The sequence below is a fragment of the Vigna radiata genome, unplaced genomic scaffold (genome assembly GCF_000741045.1).
Source record: "Vigna radiata var. radiata cultivar VC1973A unplaced genomic scaffold, Vradiata_ver6 scaffold_95, whole genome shotgun sequence".
Classification (NCBI taxonomy): Eukaryota; Viridiplantae; Streptophyta; class Magnoliopsida; order Fabales; family Fabaceae; genus Vigna; species Vigna radiata.
The window spans coordinates 1,364,771-1,378,759 of record NW_014543114.1 but is presented as its reverse complement, the minus strand read 5'-3'; positions in this window follow the sequence as shown (position 1 = coordinate 1,378,759).

Here is a 13,989-nt window from a genome sequence, read left to right as displayed (position 1 = left end):
AAACATATGGAGACCATATAAATAATCAATAGTTTCAATAAGAGAGAGTATCAAAAGATTACATTGTTTTCCCCAACAACAATAGGGTTTAGTTCATCATATACATGGTGAAACTAAATGAAAAATGGAAGAAGAATGGAAAAGCAAACCCTAGAAAAGATGAAAAGGAGCCTAAGCATCCAAGAGATCCTCTCTAGAAAGCAAAATTTAGGTCTGGTTGTTCTCCCCTGTCAAAAGAATGACTCTGAACTCGCAGTAGGGGTATATATAGGTGAGGAGCGCGTTAGAAAATGGGCCCAAGTGCGGCGAGCCACCGTCGGGCGGTTTCCCTCAGATCCGCCCAGCGTCAATCGCCGTGTCTTCTCCTCGTCCTAGACCGCTCGGCGGTTTAACTGTGCCGCCGGGCGGTGCGTCGACTCTTCAAATCTTCATTTTTCTGCTCTTTTCTTGAGTCAACGACTTCTATCTTCAACTCCATTCTTTACTTTTCTCAAATTAGCTACAAAACAATGCAAAACAAGCATAAAATCTCTAAAAACAACTTTTGACTCTCTTCAGACTCATTTATTGAGTTTTGCTTGATTCTAGGCTCATTTCGAGTAGTAAAGGGTGTAATTTGGTCCAAATTGACATATGAAAATCACTGTTTTTCAACCTTCATCACCATGTTGTAGAGATAGAGAGTACTCTTGGTCAGAATAAGGGTTTTGTTTAACATTGTGTTTGAGTACATCAGACTAACACACACACATATATAGAGAGACACGCCAAAGATGTAGCATTAAAACCTTTGATTTAAATCCCAACATTCTAAAAAAGAATTTTTAAAAACACTTGCAAAACATAGTCGAATGAATTAAACAAGCAGTCGACTAAGACACACGAAAAACAGAGTTTCAAACTCAAACACCCAATCAACCAAACAATCAATTCAAACAAGATGTTCATGCAATCACATAATCACAACCAATCATATCAAGCATAATGCAATAGATTGATACAATGTTGCCCGTTGTAGATACTCAAGATTTTTTATGTCTTCCATAATTGATTCATCCTTGAGATCAACTACATATGCTATGTATCCTGCAATACAGATTAAGTTTTGGTTGCTAGTACCCATTTAACTTTGGGTCCATGATTGTCAGTCCTTGTTACTTGTTCCTTTGGTATCCAAACATATAATCCTTTAGGAACAACAACATTTCTGTAATAACAATTTCTAACAGTATGGCCAACACAATTACAATAGAAACATGCATTTCTAGCAGGTTTACTTAAATCAATAAATTTCTTAGCATTGGTTTTGTTAGATTAAGGTTTGTAACCAATACCTTGCATGTATATAGCTCTACCAGATGATTTTAAAACAACATTTAAATTGTCTCTTCCTTGAGTAAACTTAGCTAGCGTGCTAGTCAAGTAACTTATCTTTTCAATATGAGCAGGACAATTTTCACAAACTTTTTCTACTGTAACAGTTTTAATTTCAACCTTCTTAGCGGATAGCAAAGCTTATTTTAATTCTTTTTCTAATTTTTCATTATCAACAACAAGGTTATTAATTCTATACTCATAATCTCTTCTTTCAGGGTTTATTCGATTAACCTTGATTTCCAATCGCATTGCTTTAGCATGCAGTTCTCTGATTGTTTCAATTAGGTACTGATTATCAAATTCTTCATCGCTGTCACTGTCATCACTTAGTGTTCCAACCATGTGGCAGATATTTGATTCTTTCTCTTGATCAACATCTTCATCACTTGAGCTTTCAGAATCTGAGTTCTCCCAATCAATGTATGCTCCTTTTCTTTTCATGTTTCTGCCTTGAGGAAATCTCTTCTTTCCTTTCTGCTTTGGCTTTAGGTCAGGACAATCAGGCTTGATGTACCTTCCTTTCCACATTCATAGCACTGGACAACATTTGTACTGAAGCTTTTCTTTTTGCCTTAACCTGCAAGGTTAGTCATTAACTACCATTATTTTACACTCGACTAAATTTCCTTACCATCAAGGTCATCAATTCTTTCTCATCCATGTCTGTTTCAGAGGTGTTCTTGCTTGTAGCCTTCAGAGCAATGGACTTCTTCTCTTCAATCTCCTCTTCATCCCTCAGTCTACCGAATTCCAATTCATGTTCACGTAACTTGCCAAACAAGGTAGCCATGTTCATCGTTGTGAGATCTTTGGATTAAGAGATTGCTGTGACTTTTGGTTGCCAATTTTTGTTCAAACTTGTCAAAATCTTGATATTGATCTCTTCTTTGTCAAATACCTTCCTGAGAGCCATGAGATGATTTACAATGTGAGTGAATCGTTTCTGCACATCATAGATGTTTTCACCAGCTTTCATTCTGAATAATTCATACTCTTGTATCAATGAATTATTTTTTGCTCTCTTTACTTCATTTTTGCATTCATGAGTTGCCTTTAAGACATCCCACATTTCCTTTGCAGTTTTGCATTGAGATATCCTGAAAAATTCATCAATAGTTAGTGCAGAGACAATAATATTTCTAGCTTTAATATCATACTGAGCCTTTCTATTTTCATCAGCAGTCCACTCAGTAAAAGGTTTTAAAACAGTTTTATCATCAACAATTTTTGTAAACACAAAAGGTCCATTTAATGTGGCATCCAAAATTCTTGTCTTGCGACTCAAGAAAGATTTGCATTCTAGTTTTCCAAAATGGATAATTTTCACCAGCAAACAGAGGTGGTCTGTTTGTTGAAGCACCTTCACCAAAAGTTTGAATACAGGAAGCCATCCCCAGGTTTGTATAGTCGAATCAAAGAAAAACAGAGTCGACTAGTTTTTCAAATATCTTATGAAAACCAGCTCTAGTGCCAATTGTTGGAAAACATGTAGGTTTCTTTTTACACCAAAAGGGGGCGGGGGTGAATTGGTGATGTATCAAAAATAAGTTCTTTTCGCAATCTTGAAAACAAAGTATAAAGCTTTTTGAACTTTCTTGAAATGCAAGCAATTAGAAAATGTATGCAGCGGAAAAATGTAGTTGACTGCGTGAAATATAGAGTCGACTTGAATGTAAAAGATAATGGATAGAGAAAATCAAACACAGGTTTTTATACTGATTCGGCCAACAATTCCTCCATCTAGTGTCCTTCCACCTAGGAAGCAAATGCACTATAATGGTTGTGGTTTTTAAAACAAGGAATTTATAGAAGACCTCTACGTCAAAAATATAAATATCCTCTCTAACCCAAAACCAAAATATAGCTGCAGAACAAAACCAGAATTACAGCAAGAATCCCCACTTCTGCAATCTGCAACACCACTTTGAACAATCCTCAAATTGAACTATCCCCCTATATCACAACAGGTCCAAATCCAACAGTCTTCACAGGATGCCAAGCCTTACAAATAAATCAGCAGTCTTCACAGGATGCCAAGCCTTCAACGCGATCACACAGATGCACCTTTCTTGTGCAGATAATGATCAACAAATGTAAGTGCAGAAAATCTCCTCTTTGAATCTTGTTCAAGAAAGATCACGACCGTCTTCTTGAAGAATTCTTGGAGCTAAGAGAAATCTGAAAAAGAAATTAAAATTATTAGCTCATCAAAAGTCTTCTGAACAAACCTATGTTCAGCCTATTTATAGATTTCTGTTGTACAGTCAGATTCTCAGTCGAATACGCTACTAATTCAGTCGACTGTATTATGACAGTTATAACAGATCAATCAACCAAGTAGCTTACAGTCAACCAAAAACAAAACACATTTAATACAGTTGACCAAGTCATCAATGCTCAACTAACTTTTAAAAATATAGCTGTTTGAGTGCAAGAGCATAACAATATTCCAAATCAGATAACAGATACAGTCGAATGTGTAAAACACATAGTCGACTTCAACCATGTAAAACATTTTGAAATTCTTTTCTTCTAAAAAAAACAGAGCATTGATTCTCAAAATTTGCATAAAGATTTTAGCATAGTCGAATCCATTAATAATGTAGTCGATTGCACTAGAACTTTGTCACATAGTTATAGGTTCATAAAAGTGCTTATGGTTTTCAGCTTTAAAACATGTGTAGTAAAGCATATGAAATGATGCATAGCAGATAACACATAAAGCATGTAAACACGTTCCAGATATATATCAATCAATCAACATAGGAACATGCAATACAGTACATAATCATGTTCACATATATAACAATCAATTTGCATAAGAACATGTAATAACAGCAAACAACATATGCATGTTATTGATGAAGGTTGAAAAACAGTTATTTTCATATGTCATTTTAGACCTAATTACGCCTTTTACTACTTGGAATGAGCTTAGAATCAAGCAAAACTCAATAAATGAGTCTGTAGAGAGTCAAAAGCTGTTTTTAGCGATATTATGCTTGTTTTGCATTGTTTTGTAGCTATTTTGAGGAAATGAAGAATGGAGCTGAAGATAAAGGTCGTAGACTCAAGAAAAGAGAAGAAAATTGAAGATTTAAAGAGTCGATGCACCGCCCGGCGACAACTTACACCGTTGGGCGGTCCAAGACGAGGAGTGGACACTGGCGTTGGCGCTGGGCGATTTTGAGGGAAACCGTCGGGCGGTGACCCTTGCCGCCGGGCAGTTTGGAGGTTTATGGGAAACTGTCGGGTGGCACACTTGAACCGTCGGGCGGTGGTCCGTTGGGCCTGGGCCTATTTTCTACTACGCTCCTCACCTATAAGTACCCCTGTTGCGAGTTCAGAGTCATTCTTTTGACAGGGGAGAACGACCAGACCTAATTTTGCTCTCTGGAGAGGATCTCTTGGATGCTTAGGCTCCTTTTCATCTTTTCTAGGGTTTGCTTTTCCATTCTTCTTCCACTTTCCATCTAGATTCACCATGTCTATGGTGAACTAAACCTTATTGTTGTTAGGGGAAACAATGTAATCTTTTAATACTCTCTTTTATTGAAACTCTTGATTATTTATATGGTTTCCATATGTTGTGATTTTTAATTGTTGGGTTCTCATCTGTGCTTAAGGCCTTTATCGTTTAACTCATTCGGTAACTGATGTTTGTCTTTATTGATACGGGGACGTAAAGTAATGTCATGAACTGGTGAGTAATTCCTTGATTTTGCAATACCACCTAGGGATAGGGGTAGGACGATCAATTGCTTTTAACTTCTGCTCTTAAGGTTGTATTAATTGCTAGGGGAGGCTAGGGATAGCAAGCCAGTAATTAGTATTAGGCTCTTTTTGTCGAGGGATCGTGTTAAGGGTAGGCTAAGAAAGTTGCATAACAATTAATTAATCAAACTAATAATTCAAGAGGAGTAAATAAGAGAGTGTAGATAAGATGAATTTGTGAACCCCCAACAACTCCATTTCATCCATTGTTTTCCTTTTGTCAATTGAATCAATCTCTTTTGCATGTTAATATTTTTGTTCTCAAATTAAATTAATTATTTTTATTTTCAAGTCTTATTATTTTAATTCACGTGAACGAGAAAGTCTTTCGAGTCTCTTGGGAAGAACGATATTGGGTTTTACCAATTATATTACTTGAACGATTTGGTACGCTTCCGTCAACAATTTTTAAGCAATGTGTTGTCATCATCAAAAATTAGATTGATATAGAAATTGTGTTATCAATAATCTCAACAGAATCCTTCTTCCCCCCTTGGCTAATTATAGCCAAAAAAAATTTTACTATTCAATTTTTTTTTTAAATATTATTTTATTTTAATCCAATGCCTCGTAGGATGCCTTACCCACTGGGCACTATTCACATTTTATTTTATCTTATTTTTTTTTTATTTTTTTTATTTTTTTTTTACTATTTATTTTTATTTTATTTTATATTATATTTTTTATGTTTTATTTTTTGCAAAACCTTCTACCCTTCTTCTGAAATCATTATAATTTTCTATCATAAATTTTAATTTTTCTAACCATAATTCTTTTTAATTATATTTTCTATTCATTAAAATTATTACTACTAATAATAATGCTAAAATTTACCACTATTTATTAAAATAGATATTTTTAATGGGTCTTACACAAATAGTGAAAATCAGACAATAATGGAGAATTAAACACAATTCACTAATACAATTCGATGAGAAAAACTAAGTGAATAGTGCAAAATAATGATTCATCAATTGGCCATTGACAGTAGAGCTTATTTGGTTGTCGAGGTCGATCTTATGCAATCTTATCCATTGAAGCCGAGTTTATCCAATGTAGATTTGGTCGTTGAGGTCAAGGTCATTGAGCGTTAGTAAACTGAACCTCCGTATTTTGCTTCTACTGTACTCCTGTTGCACCCCCTTTTTATGTCGTGTATTGGGGGCTTGCTCTAGATTTTCTACGTATTTTATGTACTTGAGTTTTGTCACACCGAGTTACCTTTGTGTTTATGTGTCAAGTTGTTGCATTGTCTCTATACTATTATACTTGAAATGTTGAATTATGCTCAAACACTATGAGGTCGGGCTTCTCTTATGCTTGAATGCATGTCAAACTTTAAGGTTAGGCTTCTTTAGTACTCAAATACATGTCGCACTACACTTGGGCATGGTAAGGTCGGGACTCCTTTAGTACTCAGGTGTATGTTGCACTGTAAAGTAAGGCTTCTTTAGTACTCGGATACATACTACACTACACTCAGGCTTTGTAAGGCTAGGGCTCCTTTAGTACTCCGGTGTATCGGGCTTCTTTAGTACTTGAATACATGTTGCATTACGCTTAGGAATCGTAAGGTCGGGCTAATTTTGTACTCAAGCATATATTGATTTCTTTTGTTTGGATATATGTCATATTGTGTTTGACCATTCTGAGGTCGAGCTGTTTTTGTATTTAGAGAGTTGATCTTTTGTTGAACTTATTTATTGAGGTGTCAAGCTCGGTACCCGAATAGTGGGGTGCTTTTACTATCTCGGTATTCCTTCATGAAGTAACTTTTTCCTCACTTAGTGTCTTGCTTAAAAGGTTTGTGGTGCGTTATTTGAAGGGCTTTTAGTGTCTTGCTTGGAGTGCTTTTGGTGTCTCGCTTGGAGGGCTTTTGGTGCCTCGCTTAGAGGGCTTTTTGTGCCTCTCTAGAAGGGCTTTGGGTGCTTCACTTGGAGGGCTTTAGGTGCCTCACTTGAAAGGCTTTTGGTGCCTCGCCTAGAGGGATTTTGTTGCCTCGCTTGGAAGGCTTTGGTGACTTGCTTGGAGGGCTTTGCTTCTTTGTTTAAGGTTTGAAGGGCTTTCGGTGCCTCACTTGAAGGGCTTTGATGCCGCACTTGAAGGGCTTTGATGCCTCACTTGGAGGGTTTTGATGCCTTGCTTAGAGGAATTTGATGCCTCCCTTTGACCTTTCTACCTTCTTGTTGATGGCTATGGTGATAGTCATGACGGTTAACATGAGCCTGAACAACAAATGAGCAAAACTAAAGAAAGAAAATCATATGCAACATTGTACTTGACATCCACAAAAACTCTTTGCACACCCATGAGCTACCAAAAAGAATGCGAGGATAGTTTCAATTCAAACATCGACAACATCATTGATCACCCCAATCATTTTTTTTCTTCTTTATGAGGTTGGAAAAGTAGCTGCCAAATGGAAAAGGGATCTGTCAATTGTGGCGATGCTTCAAGTGCGCTTTGGAGAGTGCATTATGTTGTTGTATGAGCATTTATATCAATGTTGTGTGGCCACCATTGGGTTAGACTCCATCTTATGGAAAAGTTGCAAATGGTGACCATACGAAGGTGAGGCTAGGGAAACGTTGTATTGAGGCTCCATGGTTGTGTGTTAATGTTCTTACCAAGATCTTGAGCATGGACTTTGGGATAGGTTGTGAGATCCTAACGATGGTTTAATTTCTCCTTTTGTATGGAAAGAGCCTCCTTGTTATTGAGAGGAGGAAGATCCACTTATAAAGATTCTCTAATGCTCAAGTCAATAAGAGAGTAGTGATCTATAAACGAGAGTGAGAGTCATTATGAAGCGAGTACCCACTGCGAAATATTAGTTGAAAAATACTAGTTGTGTTTATAGGATTAACATAGGTCGTGGGTCTATGCTCTTATTAGAATAATAAGAATAGAAACAATATAATAAATAGTAACATAATGATGAATAATAATTAACATTCCAAACTATCAAGATTTAGTTATATTATGTGAATATGACCTAAATAAATCTAAATTGGAATTTTTCATAATAGCCTTATTAGATCAAGCTCTTTAATATATCTTTTGGATTGAGTAATAACACATTAAATATAGAAAATAAAATGCATGTTTTGAAAAATGAAATGACTTCATTTAATTGTCAAGAAAAAGATAAACTTAAATTATGTATATTGTGACCATATCTTATCAGACTGGGTATGAAGTTGCAATTATGAATGGCACCTCTATATCACAAGTAAAATTATTAAAATATCCTCGATCCCTGTACTATTCTACCACTAATGCCATTATCACCTTGGGGAGACAAAGAGTAAAATGGTAGGTTTGGTTACAAGTTTGTTTCTTAAAATTCATTTAAAAAGATATCATACATGTGTTAAATCTTATTCCAAAAATTCTGTTTTAGAATCTGTTTCGGTGAATATTTTGCGGGACCGAGACACTGACCTGGGTGACGTAACTCTGCTGCTTTCTGGTGCTGGATCGCTGGTTCCTTCGATATTTCAACTACCTGTTCCTCTTCGACTCAAACCGTCCGTTGCTCTCCAAACTCTGACCGAGGGGGATACCTGTAAAGGCACTCCGACGCTCAAGTTAGGTGTCTGGCGTAGAATGTTCTCATTCCTCAGCAAAGTGAGGCTCAAAATGAGAGAATTGGTAGTGGAGTTGTTGTGTGATTATGATGGAAGTGGAGAATGTGAGAAGCGTACCTTGGCTGGTGTCCTTGGTTCTCTATTTATAGGCCTTAAATTGATAAAAGATTAACATAATATAAACAAAATAAAATATAAACAAACTTACTTGGTTACTCATATACAACTTCATCTATATCTTTAATTAGATATTATTTGATTCTTAATATGGTGTTATTTGATTCTTAGTTTCTTTAATTGAGTACCTTTTAGATTGATGGGCTATGAGTCCAATAATAAGAGTTGGCCCAATTATGGCCCAACATGATGATTGATTCACTATCTTGTATAACCGGTCGTTATAACCGTTGGAGGTATCCTACCGTACAAAATCCATTTAATGTTTTGGAATGATCGTTTTAAAAAATTTATTCAAAAATGTTCGTTTCGGAAAGCATATCATGTTCTAGAGAATTTGTTCTAGAATGTATTTCATACGTTTTGGAAATTTGGTTCTCAAAATTTTGTTTTGAAAATCCTAGTTTAAAAATCACGTTTAAAAAAATTCAGAAAAATTTTCTGAAATATTTTCGAACAATAAGCTGGAAGTCACCTTTATTAAAGGTAAAATAGTCATTTTAAAAATTATGGGCTTGCAGGTAAAAACTGAGACTAAAAAAGAAAAAGCTTTTCTTTGAAACCCCTCCCACGCATTTTGGATTATATTTTCCGCAATATATTTTTTAAAAATTCCCAAAAGTTTGTTTTGAAAGAGATGGAGGTGTCATAAGAAAATAATGGGCTAGAAACATTTCAAAAGTTTTTGATTCAGTTCTATTGTACACTTTTCTTTAATGACAAAACGCTTATATTTTGAAAGAGTAACACCAATTAATATTATTGACTAATCAGAAAGAGTTGAACTGACTGCAAATTGTTTGGTAGCTCCCAAAATCTCACAATGACTATAGTGTCTGTCTCATTATATATATATATATATATATATATATATATATATATATATATATATATATATATATATATATATATATATATATATATATAGAAAATGTTATTTATTTAAAAAATATCATCATATTTTTAAATTTGATAAAAGTTTTAAAACTCTGGTAAAGTAAAGTGGATTTGCCCGTTTTTCAGAATTACTTTTACCGTATAGGCAATATTGTAAAAAATGTTGTAAAAGAGAGCAATTCTTTACATAATTTAAAATAATAACTTTTTAGTTTAACATGATAAGAATAGATCATTTAAAATGTTTTAAAGTTTAAATAAAGTATTAAAGGAAATATTATTATGTATAAAAAACTATTTAAAAGAAATAGCGTTTAAGAAATAAATTTTGTAACATCTATTTTGGAATAAATTAAGTTTATAAATAATGTTTTCTAGGGAGAAGTGTTTTATGAACTTATTTTATTAATAGCGTCAAATAAAAGAAATTGTTTTTCTTTGAAATCATCTAATAGATTATATGAGTAACAAGCTAGCATCTTATGAAAAAAAGTTTATCTCTTTTATAACACTAAGACTAAAAGAAATTTTTATTCAATACAAGTGTTTTATCAAACAAAGCATTTTAAAGAATACATCATCTAATGAATAACCATTAAACACTATAGCCTTTAAAGAAGCATCTAATGTTTTATATCATATAATGATTACACATGTTTTACATTTTATTAAATGATACATTTATAAATGACATGACTAATTGATAAAATGTCTTGGATATGCATTACAGTCTAATGCTTATCAACGTTCAAAACATTTAATACATATAGGATAAAGTACTTCGATGCTGATATATTTTGTTTCTTGATATTTGTTCATATCTCTAAAGTAGAAATATATGATCAGCATCATTGTACCCAAGAAAAAGACATGAGAGATGAAAAACATTCTAGGAATGTTCCTTTGAAGCCTTCTGCTTTGTTACATTGTATAAGCTTAGTTTTGCTTAAGGTTGTGACAAAGGAGATATTCACGGAATGTTCCTCAGTTGACACAAAGTCTGAAAATATCATAAAACCTACTTCAAGCAAAGGACTTAAAAAACATGTATGCTCTGATAAAGTTAACTTACACAACGACTACTACGAAAAGAAGAAAGAGAAGACACAAGTATCAAGGCTACAAACTACAAACTCGGTCTAACGGATAAATATTCATGAAACCTATAAATAGAAGATCTCTCAAAAATAAAATCAAGAGGATAGCTCAAGAGCACAAGAAAATCTTACAACGACATATCCATCCTAAAAGAAAGAGAAAGAGCTTAAAAAAGAATACATATGAGATAAAGAAAAAGGAAGAAAAGAGAAAAAGAGAAAGAGATACTCTCGAACTTAAGCATTAAATTTCTTACTAAATTAAGAGAGAAGAGAGAAACACCTATGAATATTTAGACTGCATTGTATTGTAATCAAATCCTCTCGTAGAGAGATTTAGTCTGAACTACTTGTAAGCAATTATTGATTACAATTCTAAAGAGAATTAAAAACTTGCAACTGAACTCTGTTTGAGTTGAGGAATCTAGGCGTGGTAGTCTAGTATCAGGATTGGTTTGAATACTTAAAGGAAATCTCGGCTAAGGTTGTTGAGTACTAAGAGTGGTGCAAATACTAAAAGGAAATTTCAGTAGGGTAATTGATAACAGTCTAAAAACCATTATTTTCATGATTAAATTTGATAGTAAAACACACCCTTTATGGCTTAGAATGAGCTTTAAATCAAGTAAAAGACTTAGTTGCGTCTCTTAAGAGTCAAAAATTGGTTTTAGAGATATTATGCTTGTTTTACATTGTTTTGCAAGGTTTTTAGATGAATTAAAGATGGAAGTGAAGTAAGGTGGACTTAGACCCATGAAAGAAGGAGAAAAATGATGAAAAGAAGGGTCAAGTGAGCCTCTGAGCGCCAGAATGGTCCACTGAGCGCTTAGAGCGATTAAAGGGAAACCGCTCAGCGGCAAAACTGACCGCTTAGCGGTCAAAGCGGCAATAGGCAAACCACTGAGCGGTGAATTTAGGCGCCTGGGCGGTTGTCTGTTTTTATTAGATAGATTCTGTAATCTTTCTTAATCTTTCTATTATCTTTTTGGGCTTATGTATAGCCTCAGTGCGAATTAGAAGGGGATTCTTTTGGCAGAGAGAAACGTCCAGAGTTATTCCACATACCTTGGAGGAGGTTCCTTGGATGCTTAGGCTCCAATCTACCAAGTTTAGGGTTATTTCTTCCATTCTTTCATCATATTTCATCTAGTTTCACCATGATTATGGTGAACTAAACCCTTTGTTGTTGGGGAACAATGTAATCTTTTGAAACTCTCATATATTGAAATTCTTATTTATTTCATATGCTTGTCATATACTTATTTATCAATTGTGGGGTTCTCATCTGTGCTTTAATGCTTTTATTGTTTAACTCATTCATTAAAAGCCATTTGTCTTTATCGATATGGGGAAATATGGTAATGTCATGAACTGGTGAGAAATTCCTTGATTATGTTAATACCGCCTAGGGATAGGGGTAGGAAGGTCAATTGTATTTGCTTCCGATCTCATTGCATTATTGGTTACTAGGGGAGGCTAGGGATAACAAGCTGGTAATTAATAATAGGCTCTTTTCACCAAGGGATTGGGTTAAGGGTAGACTAGAAAGTTTGCATGGCAATTGGATAAATAAGCGAAGTAAATAAGAAGAATAGATATATGAGAGTGGATAAGATGAAATTGTAAACCCCAACAACACCATTCATCCATAGTTTCTTAAAACCAATTGAATCAACTGCATTTGCATGTTTACTTTTATTCTTTGCATATAACCACCAAATTAATTCTTTTCTCAAGTCTTACGCGATTTGTTTACATGAAAAGTAAGGCCTAAGAGTCCTTTGGGAAGAACGATATTGGGTTTACCAATTATATTACTTGATAACGATCTGGTACACTTGCCAGTGGCTAAATAGTGCTAAGTACCAGGAGTTGTGCGAATACTCAAAGGAAATCTCAACAGGGTGCTGAGTACCAGGAATGTGCTAACACTTAAAGGAAATCTTGGCAAGGTAGTTGAGTACCAAGAGTGGTGCTAATACTCATTTGTAATCGTGTGAAGATTATAATTAAACCCTTTACGGAGGAGAATGGACGTAGCTTAGTTGGAGTGAACCAGTATAAATTCTCTTGTGTTGTTTTCTCTTCTCTTAACTAAATGATCTTCTTGCAAAACCTATATAGTTGAGCTTTATATTTCAAATACAAGAACTTCCAAGCTAAACGATCATTTCTTTTTAAGGAAGTTCTTACAAAACATTGTAGTAGATATATTCTGAATAGCACGATAAACTTATCAACCCTTATACATATATTTCAAGTTGAGCATTCAAGCTTTCAAAAGAACATTTCAAAAGCTCGATAATGTGCTATATCAGAAAGGTTGCGAAAAACGTTTTTCATAAACATTATTCAACCCCCCTTGTAGTGTTTTTAATGTACTTCATGTTAAACATATTCAACAATTTTTACTACATCAGGATGTGTCCAAAAGAGGTCACGTTATATTCGTCTACTCATTTACTGCAATGAATGTATTTATTACGTTCTAACAACATCATTAGTTGTTGTAATTCAATTCTAAAACCTCTTAATGATGGTTTGCAAGTGTATCTTGCATTATATAATTACTTGATATTTGTCACATTAAACTAATTACATTCTTTGAGAGTAAGAAGAATGTCTGTAGGCTTCACTTGACTCTTAATCATGTCAACAAGCAATGAATAATGTTTATTGGTTTTAACCTACTAGAATAAGGGTGACTAACTAAAGTCTTTGAAAAATCATGATTATGATATCCAGATATTACCTTCAATACTCATCCTTCTCCATTATGAATTGGTTTGCCTCTCAATTTAAAAGAACAATCACATTTTCTTATGTTAGATATACTATGTTCAACATCAGATTTGTATTTCTTGTATTTTTCACCCTTTTCACGTCCTAACAATATGTCTTCCTCTTAGGTTGATCTTTAGGTTTATCTAATTATATAATCACAACAAAAAAACCAACATCAAAAGAAATCCCTTACACCCCCTACACAATTCACTAGTGCAAAAACATTGTTTAACATCACCCAGTAGACGTCGGTTTGCTGGTAACCCAACGTATATGAGTGGACGGTGGCATTA